The sequence below is a fragment of the Tamandua tetradactyla genome, chromosome 8, assembly GCF_023851605.1.
Source record: "Tamandua tetradactyla isolate mTamTet1 chromosome 8, mTamTet1.pri, whole genome shotgun sequence".
In the NCBI taxonomy this organism is placed as follows: Eukaryota; Metazoa; Chordata; class Mammalia; order Pilosa; family Myrmecophagidae; genus Tamandua; species Tamandua tetradactyla.
Genome location: NC_135334.1, coordinates 70,424,606 through 70,437,384, shown reverse-complemented (window position 1 = coordinate 70,437,384; position 12,779 = coordinate 70,424,606). Strand labels below are relative to the sequence as shown.

Below are 12,779 nucleotides of genomic sequence, written 5' to 3'. Positions count from 1 at the left end.
AGCTATTTCAGCACCACACTTTTACAAGGTGAAAGAACAAATCCTTTGTAACAGTTTTCCTTTAAAAGTGAGAAGACGTATTTTGAAATAAAGGATAATAACATCAACAAGGATATTATTCTGATATGATATAAAATCTTTGTCTTTTAGACAGAGTACTCAGATGGTTAAGAAAAACTTTTTATAACCTTTCATTAATAGCAGACCAGCAATCTACATTATTAACAGAGAGAAAACATATTTATTCAGGTCATTGAAACTGGCCGTTTTATTTCAAGGCAAAACTATACTCCTTTAGACAAGCTTATCAAGTTTTAGTCAATTTCTTAATAATTGGCTGGAAGCTTTCCACCACTTCCAATTTAAGGGGATATTACTTTCTATGGGGAAGGGCACTCCATACTTGACATGAATGCAGACAGGAGCCACTCGGTGGGCTCACCCTGGGATGCTTTCATTGCATACAGATGGGTGTATTTGCTCAAGGATCTTCTTGGGTATGCCAATAGCCCTCAATCTAGTAGGGGCCTGTATTAATTTGTTAAGCTGCTAGAATGCAACATACCAGAAATTGAATGGCTTTTAAAAAGGGAATTTAATATGTTACAAGTTTACAGTTCAAGTACTAAGAAAATGTCCAAACTAAGGCACCAACAAGAGTTTATCTTCACTCAAGAAAGGCTGATGCTGGGAAGGCATGTGGCTGGCATCTACAGATCTCTTGCTTCTGGGCTCTTTGCTTTCAGCCTCTGTTTCCTGCAGAGACCTTCACTTAGCTCCTCTGGGACACAACTCTGGGTTCTGGCTTGCTTAGCATCTCATGGGAAGGTACACAGTGATGTCTGCTGGGCCCTGCATCTCCAAACATCTGGGTCTCGTGTTGGCTCTGTCAACTCTGAAGCAACTTTCTCCAAGTGTCTGCATCAGCTCTGAGGTTTCTTTAAAATGTTTCCCCTTTTAGAGGTCTCCAGTAAACTAGTCCAGACCCACCTTGATTGGGTGGAGCCACTTCTCTATCTAACCAAAATGTCACAACATAATCAAAAGTTCCTGCCCTATGGCATTGAATCAGGATTAAAAGAAACTACTGCCCCCACAAGATTGGATCAGAATTAAAGTATGGCTTTTTTTGGGATACATAACTTCAAACTGGCACAGGACTTCTGGGCAAACAAGGGGGTAAACACTAGCCAGGTCTACTAATATTAAGGTGGCCCCAGAGAATGATGAATGGGTGTGGAGCATTCAGGGACAATGAGAAACTGATAGAACCCTAGAATGTCCTCAAGCCTCCAAAGGAGAGGGGTAGTGAAGGTCTTGGTTTTGGCTTTACTATCAACTCCTATAACTAGGCAATTCCAAGGGGAGGTAAGTCCAGAGTGGCAGTTCAGGACAGAGTAAAAGTGGTTCCAGTATTAAAAAATCGATAATCTTACCTGCCACATCAAGTGTCACCTGAGTGGAGCCATATGTCAACTCGGGCACCTCCAGACTTCTTCACTTGCTGTGAAAAAGACTCCACTTTGGGAGAAGGTGCTGTCCCTGGCCCAATGCCCATGGTGTGGCACTTGGGTCGAGGTCCTGGTGGATCCCAAAGTCAAGGGTTCTCTTGAGGTTTCTGGCACTCTCCCTACCAGTGGCTCTCTGACCCACCATTGAAGCAAGGCTCTTGAAGCTTGGAGCCATGATTTGGGTGACCTCAAGGGAACGGGGTGATTTTAATGGCAACTGCAATAAGTTGAGCCTGTTCTCTGGTCTTTTTTATCTCTCTTTGCTCTTTCCTGCTCCTTAGCCTTGTTTCAATTGTTAAAGACAGAGAAGGCAATTTTTAACAGTTTATTAATGGGATTTTGCAAGCACGTTTAGAACTTTTTCAGCTTTCTCTGAATATGAGGGGCAGACTGACTAGTGAAATAGGTGTCCAGTAAAATCTGACCTTCCTAAGAATCCAGGCTAACGTTGGTGTACTTCTCAAGAGCTTGCACCAGCCTTTCCTGGAACAGGGCCAGGTTTTCCTTTTTCTCCTGAATGATCTTCCTTAGCTTATCACCATTAACTGGCTTGGTGGTATATTTTTTCATGCCTTTTAGCAAAAAGGTGACTATGGTCTTTCCTCACTTAAAAGGGGATCATCAAGAAGATTTTCTCTTCTAATGGAAATTGAGACATGGCCATAATACTAGTTATAAGTCCCTCTCAGATCCTTGCCTTGAGAGAGAGTTATAAACATTTGGGAAAAGGGAATCTCTAACCACTTTCCTTCTCTTTTACAGACGGGAGAGGGATTGTAATTGAGAGTCCCATTTGGAGGGTTTACTTCCCCATCTTCTAGCTTATATTGCCGTGTGCAGCCTTCCATGGGGAAATGATCCGAGTTCTTTAGGAGGTAAACTGCTGGTATTTCCCATTTTTCCTGGAAAAGGAAACAAAGGAGATTCACTGGCACCAGAATGACCAGTTGGTATCTCAATGCACCTCATCACTGGACTATTCCCTCTCTGCTGGCCCAATGTCTTGGGAACATGGGGAGTAAAGTAACCAGATGTCCCTGGGATACATTTCTTGATAGATGTCTGGACCTAAACTTCTGGAGGGTTTACAAACATAGGTCAGTGACACAAAGCCTGTACAAACAGAAAACAGAAAAGCATAGAGATCAGAGCAAGGGGGATCATTCTGGAAGCAAGATTCATGGCTTCAAGCCCAGGTCAAAGAGAATTAAACCACTGAGCTAACTTCCCGATCCACTTTTACCCTGATGACCCATTCACCCAGTCAGATGTCTTTGCCTGGTAGAATTTCAGGACAATGCTCTTAAGGAGTCCTTCATCTCCACCAGCCCAATGTCTTGGGAACACAAGGAGGAAAGTTGCTGGGTATTCCTCCCCAGGAGATGTCTAGACATATGCTCCAGAGGTAGGGGCCTACCCACCTGAGAGAAGTCTAGGACAATGCTCCCAGGAATACCTTTGTCCTCTAGTTTCTTTTTTCCTGAAGGCTAAAAAGTGAGCATGCTCTAGAAGAAGGGAAACTTTACATTCAGCCACAATGGGTCTCAGTAGAGACTAAAGGATCGAGGCCTGAAGGGGAGATATTCCCACCAGAAAGTACTCAATTCCCAGGGGCATAAACCAGAGGTGACTTACTAAAATATCAAAGACAACACCTCGTTCCCTACAAGAATCGTTAGCCCAGAATCTTGTGTTACAAAAGATGGTATTTCTCAGAAACAAAGAAAGCCAGACAGAAGAGAGAGAAGTAGACTCTCATGGAGGCGGGGGGAAGACCACTGATGAAAAGGTGAAAAGAGGAACAAGTCCAGCAAGAGGAAGGGTTTGGAGGGCAAAGGAATGCTATTAGGCAAGCAAGAATCAAGAGGTGGTCCCCAGAGAGGAGCAAAGAAGAGAGTGTGGGGAAGTCTTAGAGAAGCAAGGAGAGAAAGAGGAATATGGGGGTGGTTATTTGACTCCCATCGGATTCCCACATGACATGAGAATAAGAAGCCCCAGTCATGTCTCAAGGGCAGTATCACCCGATGCTCTGAGTCTCCTTAGATCTGCATGATGTGGAGACAAACTCCTACCACCTCTGAAGGAAGAGCCAGAGAACTTGGAATAGACCAAGATTATGTAGTGGGGGAGCCAGATCAGAATCCCCAGATCCCTAGAGGGAACAGTGACAGTGATCAATAAGTGGTCTTCAGGTGCGGAAGCGGTGATCAGCCAGGAGGCAAGGCCATCGCAGAGGGATGCCATGCCTTTTTTTTTTGATGTGCAGAAAAAGCTATGCATTAACATAGACCGTTGGATGACAATCCAAAGTGCTGAGCATTTGGAAGCTTACAAGCTTCCAGGTCATTGCCATGCTTTTGAAAAGGGATGGATAGAACGTGCCCACGGAATCGGTAGTATCCCGGCAGAAAAAGAGTGCAAGATAGAGTTTGATGATTTCGTAGAATGTTTGCTTCCGCAGAAAACGATGAAACGGGTTAGTGCCATCAAGAAGCAAAGGGAGAAGTTGATGAAGGAAGGAAAGTACACTCCTCCACCTCACCACTTGGGCAAGGAAGAACCCAGGCCCTGAGTAGAGCAGTTGCCATGAGTGGAGGTTGATTTTCATGTTCTTTATTCTCCACTAGAAATATTGTTTACTAAAACCCTATGTTCTTTTAAAATAAAGGATTGCTCCTTCCTATTTGTTCTGTTTTCTCTTTGATCATACTTTGTAAAATGAAATTGCAACCTATTTTGTAAGTTTGAAAAAGTGCTTCTACCTGGTCCTAAAAAATTAGTAACTAAATTGGTTATTATTTCTAATATTATCTGGGAAATAATAACTAACATTGAATGAAGCTTACGGTGTATGAGATACTTCAAATATATTAACTCAGTTAAGAAGTTGTAGTGTTCTTTAGTGCTTTCTTTCTGATTTATTTTTCATAAAACACAGATTTGGGCTGGGAGAGGGAGGAGTGGTTTGGTGTGTTTACTAAAACGTCTGTGAAATCTAACATTAAAGCTAAGAAAATGCCAGGTTGAAGTATCTTTATTTTTCTTTTGAGCGCTAATCTTGAAGAAGCAATGCCATTGTTTTAGTCTGCTATGTTGTTATATCCATGGTATATTAGTACTTTTAAGGTACATGTTTGGAAATGTGTTTTTGAAAGAAAAAACCAGGTGTAGAAGGGAAGATACGAACCTTCCAAAATTGATATAAATTTTGAGACTATAATTGAAGCCTCAGATATCTTGCAGCATTTTGAATTATAAATGCCAGCTGTAGAATTTGAATATAAGGTTCTCCTCACATGGGAAAATACATATTGTATCCTGGTCTCAAAATTGGAACGGTGCCAAAAAATTGAAGAAAAGGGAATACTATAACTCATTCTATAAAGCCAATATTACCCTAATAACAAAGCCTGATAGCAATACTACAAGAAAGGAAAACTACAGACCAATCTTCCTAATGAATATAGATGCAAAAATTCTCAACAAAATATTGTAAATCGAATCCAGTGGCACATTAAAAGAATTAAACAGCACAACCGAATGGGTTTTATTTCAGGAATGCAAGAGTGGTTCAACACAAGAAAATCAATTAATGTAGTGCAACACATTAACAAATCAGAAGGGACAAACCACATGATCGTCTCAGTGCTGAAAAAGCGCTTGACAAAATTCAGTATCCTTTCTTGGTAAAAACACAATGAGGTAGAAATCAAAGGAAACTTCCTCAGTATAATGAAGGGCATATGGAAACTCACAGCTACCATCATACTCAATGGTGAGAGGCTGAAAACCTTCCCTCTAAGACTGGGGACAAGACAAGGATGCCCACTCTCACCACTGCTATGCAACATTGTGCTAGAAGTTCTAGCTAGAGCAACTAGGCAAGAAAAACAAAGAAAAGGCATCTTAATTGGACAAGAAGAAGTAAAACTTGCTATTTCCAGATGATGTAATCCTATATTTGGAAAATTTAAAAATACATATGACAAAGCTAGTTGAGCAAATAAATGAATTCAACAAAGTGGCAGGATATAAGATCAACGTGCAAAAATCAGCAATGTTTCTATACACTAGTAATGAGCTATCCAAAGGTAATTAGGAATAAAATATCATTTACAATAGCAGCTAAAATAGTCAAGTATCTAGGAATAAACTTAACTAAGGATGTAAAGGACCTGTGCACAGAAAACTGCAAAACATTACTAAAAGAAATCAAAGAAGACCTAAATAGGTACAAAAGACTTTTAGTTTTCATGAACAGAAAGGTAAATGTTAAGATGTCAATTCTACACAAATGATCAACAGATTCAATACAATACCAATCAAAATTCCAACGACTTACTTTGCAGGATTGGAAAAGTTAGTTATTAAATTTATTTGGAAGGAAAAGGGCGTTGAATAGCCAAAAACATCCAGAAAAAGAAAAATGAGTGGGAGACTCACATTTCCTGATTTTAAGGCTTTTTATAAAGCCACAGTGATCAGAACAGCATAGTATTGGGAGAAAGATAGCCATAGTGATATATGGAATTGAATTGAGAGTTCAGAAATAGACCCTAAGACTTATGGACAATTGGTTTTTGGCAAAGCCCCCAAATTCTCTGAACTGGGGCAGAGTAGTCTGTTCAATAAATGGTATTCAGAGAACTGAATATCCATACCCAAAAGAATAAAAGAGGATCCCTACCTCACACAAAAATTAACTCGAGATGGATTAAAGACCTAAATATAAGAGCCAGTACCATGAAATTCCCAGAAGAAAATATAGGGAAACATCTTTAATATTTAGGGACCTGGGGATAGGAGGTAGTTTCTTAGACCTTACACCCAAAGCATAAGCAACAAAACAAAAAAATAGATAAATGGGATCTCCTCAAGATGGAATATTTCTGTGCTTCAAAGGACTTTGTCAGAAGGTTGAAAAGGCAGCCAAGTCATTGGGAGAAAATATTTGGTAACCATATATCTGATATGGGTTTGATACCCCAAATATATATAAAGAAATCCTACAATTCAACGATAAAAAGAACAAACAACCCAATTATGACATGGACAAAAGACATGAATAGACATTTCTCCAAAGAGGAAATACAAATGGCTAAAAAGCACATGAGATGTTCATCTTCATTAACTATTAGAGAAATCCAAATCAAAACCACAATGATAAATCATCTCACACCTATTGAAGTAGCCACTATTAAATAAGAATCTCCAAGTGTTGGAGAAGATTGGAAAAATAGGAACACTTACTACTGTAAAATGGTTCAATCACCTGTGGAAGATGGTTTGGCAGTTCCTCAGAAAACTATTGACTTGCCCTACAACCTGGCAATCTCACTATTTGGTATATACTCAGAAGATCTGGAAGCAGGGACACGAACAAACATTTGCACACCAAAGTTCAGAGTGACATTCACAATTGCCAAAAGATAGATACAATCCAAGTATCCATCAGCTGAAGAATGAACAAATAAAATGTGGTATATACATATGATGGAATATTACCCAGGAGTAAGAAGGAATGAAGTCCTGAAGCATGCAACAATATGGATGAACCTTGAGGACATAATGCTGAGTGAAATAAGTCAGGCATAAAAGGACAAATATTGTATGATTTCACTAATATGAAGTAACTAGAATATATAAATACTCACAGTCAGAAAACTTAGACTATAAGTTACCAAGAGATAGAATGAGGCTAGAGAATGGGGAGCAGTAGCCTAATATGTACAAAATTTTTAATGAGGTTGAACTTAATTAAATGTTTGGCAATTGATAGAGGTGACAGTAACTTGTTATTGGGATTATAAGAAATAGTGATGAATTATAGGTGGATACAATTGAAAAGGGTTGTTTAGAGTTATGTACATCTCCAGAAGGAAAGCTAGAAGTTAAAATATGGGATTGTATAACAGCATGAGCCTTGTGGTGGATGTTATTTATGATTAACACTACAAATATAAATAAGTTCTTTCATGAACTAGTACAAAATGTACAACACTTGTACAAATAGTTAATAGAGTGGAATATGGAGAAAACAGACCTATTACAAACTACAGACTATGGTTAACCATAATGCCTTAATATTCTTTCAACAGTAACAAATATACCACATCAATTCTAGGAGTCAGTAATGGGGCGGTGGGGTGGATAAAGGATATAGGATGTTTGGGGTTTTCTTTTTTTATGTCTATTTGATATTTTCTGTTTGGAGTAATGAAAATGTTCTAAAATTGAGTGTAATGATTGCATAACTAGGTGATGATACTGTGAGACATTGTATACTTTGGATGGATAGGATGGTGTATGAATATACCTCAATAAGATTTGCAATTTAAAATTAAAAAAAAGAGAGATGTGGTCTCTCTCAGAAGAAAGGAAAGAAAAGAGTGTGGGGAAGTCTCAGAGAACCAAAGAGAGAGAGAGGAACATAGGAAACTTGACTCCAACTGGACTACTGCACAACATGGGGAGAAACACCAATTAGGTCCAAGGGCAGTATCACCTGCTCCTCTGAGTCTCCTTGGATCTGCATGGTGCCAAGACAAGTTCCTACCACCTCTGAAGAGGGAGCTGGAGAAATCAGAGCAGACCAAGATTATGCCCTTGGGAAGCTGGACCAAAATCCCCAGATTCTTATAGATACAGAGTTGCATGAGGACATAAGAGAGGATAACAATGTATGAAGTGAGAAGAAAAGCATTAGTTCATGTCCAAGCCTACTGGTCAATGGTCATGACTTACCAGTCCAGATGGTGAGAGGAGAAGTATCTCCTGGCTGGTTCACCAAGAGACATTGCCAGTGTGGAATGCCGAGGTTCTTGACCATGCTGTGAGAAAGAATTCAAGGCTACAGCACAGATGGAGTAAGCAGACAGAAAGTTTATGAGTACACATGCAAGAAGAGCATGCGGATTCTCTCACAAGGGAGAGAGGTGAGAGGTGCCTCCTTAGTATTTTGTAAACATCATTGTCCTTAAGAAAATTTAATATTTTGTCCAGAATTCAAATTTCAATATGAAATTTGGTCTGAATAACTTAACCTACCACTATTCACTATAGCCAACCAGTGAAGAATTTAAAGGGAATAAGGAACTTTAGAATTGAGTTAGTTTATTTTTTAAGTCTTAAAAAAAGTACTTTTAGAAAGGCAGGTAGTATAGCTAGAAGTAAATAAGAAAACATAGCTATCATATAAATCTATAGCACAAGATTGCTAAAGTGAGTCTGGAAGCTCACCATATGCATTGTAAAAATCACAGCCTCAACTGAATACTCAAATGCAGTCTGTTTCATGGTCAGTATTAATGCTTTGATTGGAAAAGAATGGGACTTTGACAATATATAGGAACAGCCGGAGTCATTGAGGGTGCTTGACTCTCCAGGATACACTGAAACTCAACCTATGATATCCTCCACGTTCTCCCACTTGATAAAGGTGACAATACTTTTAAATATGAAGCCATCCAATGTCTAAAGTTAGAATGCCAGAGTGTGGGGTCGAGGTTGACAATATGCCGTGGCAGATTAGGAAAGACAAGGATCTTTTCAAAATTAGTCTAACCCCACATTAGTCTATTCTTCATTAGGGCCTGAGGCTTGGACATCAAGGAAAGGATAACAGGTATAGAAGCAGCAAAAGTACTCAGGGGAGTTGGTGCAAAGGAATAGAAAACTTGGGGAATTGTCCCCCTGCTCCAGTTGCAGTTCAACTCTGAAAAACTGGCAGTCGTTCTTCCTATAGTCTAACCATTCCCAACCAAATTATATAACTAAAAATGGGCAGTGTAAACCTCATATTAGCCTTTGTGGATTATGGTTTTGGGGACTTGAAGGTTCACATGATGACCTCTAGCCTGGTAACTAGTTGCAGACCTCAATACCTAGTACAATAATCATATGGTCTCGGTTTAGCAAAGCCTTGATTCCTAGGTTTAAACCAAGACAATTCATTCATTTTCAGTTAATCGAGTAAAAACTTCAAATCAGGCAGACTGCTACTTTAGGGGACAGCCTTGGACCACAGCTAGGTGATCACAGAAGCAATGGAAGCCAGAGTTGTGAAGGGCCACAGATGCTTAGAGAGGAAACCACAGGAAACAGAGGCTGAAAGCAATGGAGCCCAGGAGCAAGGACCAGCAGATGCCAGCTGTATGCCTTCGCAGCCGACAGAGGTGTTCCAGACAGCATCAGCTTTTCTCCAGTGAAGTTAACCTCTTGTTGGTTCCTTAATTTGGACATTTTCTCAACCATACAACTATAAACTTGTAGCTTATTAAATTCCCTTTATAAAAGCCATTGCATTTCTGTTATACTGCACTCCAGCAGATTAACAAACTAATACAGATTTTGGTACCAGAAAAGTAGGGTCTGCAGTTTGCAAATACCAAACATATTGGAGGAGCCTTTTAAATGGATAAGGGAAATATTTTGGAATAATCTTGACAGGGAAAGCCTAGAATGATTTGAAGAGACTGTTGCTAGAAATGTGAACTCTAAAGATACCTCTGATGACTCCCTAGACAGAAATGATAAACGTGTTGTTGCAAACTGGAAGGAAGGCAGTCTTTGTGGATGGACGCAGAATTTGAGAGTGATGAACTTGGATATTTAACAGAAGAAATTTTCAAACAAAATGTGGAAAATGCAGTCTGGCTTACTCTTGCAGCTTATTGTAAAATGTGACTAGTCAACAGCCAGAGGAGAACTTTTGCCTTAGGATAGACCATGACAACAGTTGACTTTACAAAATTGTGTACTATTTTTGCCTTTCATGGTATTTGTATTGTTATCGAAATGGTTTAAGGCTTTTGTGATATTGTGATGGAGTGAATTTATTTTATATATGGAGAGAACATATCTTTTTGGAGTCCAGAGGGTAGAATATGCTGGTTTGTGTATCCCAGAAAAGCCATGTGTCCTTTAATTCTCATTCACTAATGTAAGGTGAAAACCTTTATTAAGATAATCTAATAATAGTGATGTGGTACCCAGCTGTGGGTGTGACCTTTCCATGAGACTATTTCCGTGAAGATGTAACAAGCCAAATGTGGGTGTGGCCTTTTGGTTAGATGGAGATGTGACTCTGTCCATCCAAGGTGGGTCTTGATTAGCTTACTGAAATCCTATAAAAGAAGAAACATTTTGGAGAAAGTTCAGAGCAGATGTGGATGCTTGGAGAGCAGCTGCTTCAGAGCTGACAGAGACATGGATGTTTGGAGATGCTTGGAGTGCTGACAGAGAGAGTAGATGCCTAGATATGGGCAGAGACCAGCAGACATCATCATGTACCTTCCCATGAAATGCTAAGCAAGCCAGAACCCAGAGTTCTGTTCTGGAGGAGCTAAGTGAAGGGCCACAGATGTTTAGAGAGGAAACCACAGGAAACAGAAGCTGAAAGCAATGGACCCAGGAGCAAGGGACCAGCGGATGCCAGCCATATGCCTTTCCAGCTAACAGAGGTGTTCTGAACATATCGGCCTTCTTGAGCCAAGGCATTTTTACCTGGATGCCTTAGTTTGGACATTTTTATAGCATTAGCCCTGTGAACTTGCAACTTAATGAATTCCTTTTTTAAAAACTATTCCATTTCTGGTATATGTACTCTGGCAGCTTTAATAAACTTAAATACATGCAAAGAAATATTATTCAACTATAAAAAGGAATGAAGTTCTGATGCATGCCATAATACGGATGAAACTTGAAGATATGTTGAGTGAAATAAGACAGACACAAAAGGACAAATATTGTTTGATTCAATTTATATGAAATAATTAGAATATATATATTTGTAGAGTCAAAAACTAGCATACAGTTTATCAGAGGCAGGGGTGGGAGTAGTGAATAGGGAGTTAACGCTCAATTGGTGCAGACTTTCTGGTAGAGGTGATAGAAAAATTTTGGTAGTGGATAGTGATGATGCATTGCAAGCGTGAATTGTGTATTTGAAAGTAGTTAAAATTTCAAGTTGCATATATGTTATCAGAATAAAATTTTTTTAGAAAACTATAGAACGATACAATACAAAGAGTGAGCCCTAATGTAAGTTATTTATTGTAGTTAAACAATATAATTGTAACAACTTTGTTTTACTAATCTTATCAAGGTTATCACATTAATGCAAAGTATTGATAATAGGCAAAACTGCATGTGGTTGGGTATACATGGCAACTCGGTACTTCTGCATGATTATTTCCATGAACTTACAACTGCTCTAATTAGAAAGTAATAATGATAAAAAAGAGTTGGACCTGTTTAGACAGAAGAAGAGGAAGACTCGCAGATGAGGGAACTGATAAACCTGAAATGCTGCCAAAGTGAAGAGATAACTCTTACAAAATACTGGGGCCAGTATTAACACCAAGAGAAAAAGCCTTGGAAGGCACCCATTTGTATTCAAATATCAATCACAAAGCAAGTATCCTCTTTATTAGTGCAAGTAGTCCCTTTACAGATGTCTAATTTTTTAGCCTAGCTCCTGCTATGTCATGTGAAAGAACAGTCTAGGTATGATAATATTGATGAACCACTTACCAAATTCTGCCCAGTCTCAGCACCAGAATCTTGACTTCAACCATTTTATACAAGCACATCCAGTTCAGATATCTCTGTTTGGAAATCTCTGAAATTTTAAACTTGATATCTTGTGAAGACAATAGAACAATTGGTTGAGACTGAGTGAAGATGAACCCTGGGGTGAAAATTCAATATGGTTTACTCTAAGGCCCCCTTGACTCTAATCATGTACCTCTGAGCCCAGAGGATTGTCAATAGCCTCTGATAAAGACTTCAGCTTATGAGTTCTAAGAAACTGATGGGAATTCTTCTTTAGGGACTGATGAAAGAAGTGTTGCTGCTCTGCTCTGGATTTCATTTCTGTTCTTCTATGTCGCACCTTATTCTCATCTCACTCCATCTTTACTTGGATGTTCTGTCTCATCAATCGGTGGCTTTTCTCTTTGCCTCTACATTTCCATTAGCTTGAGGATTTCCTTTATGTGACATTTTTCTAATGATACTGATAAAGAGAGCTATTTCCTCCAAGGAGCACTAGAAATGTTGTCTGCTTAATCCAAGAATGGCTTCCATATCTGTTTGCTTGGGGTTCGCTCAGTCTCAGTCTAACTTAGTCGCCCTGTAGCCTGTCTTTGCATCCTGTCTCTTTTTCCTATCACACAGTGACCAAGTACCACAGTTTTTCAAGGACTATCCTTGTTTTAGCACTGAAGTCCCATGTCCCAGAAAACAAGTCCTGGGCAAACTGAGACT

The 12,779-nt window shown here is 39.3% G+C and overlaps 1 pseudogene; it reads left to right on the top strand.

Annotated features, from left to right (window-relative positions):
* The first annotated feature begins 3,753 nt into the window (after positions 1 to 3,753).
* LOC143643460 (NADH dehydrogenase [ubiquinone] iron-sulfur protein 5 pseudogene) lies at positions 3,754 to 4,167 on the top strand (annotated as a pseudogene).
* The last annotated feature ends 8,612 nt before the right edge of the window (positions 4,168 to 12,779 follow it).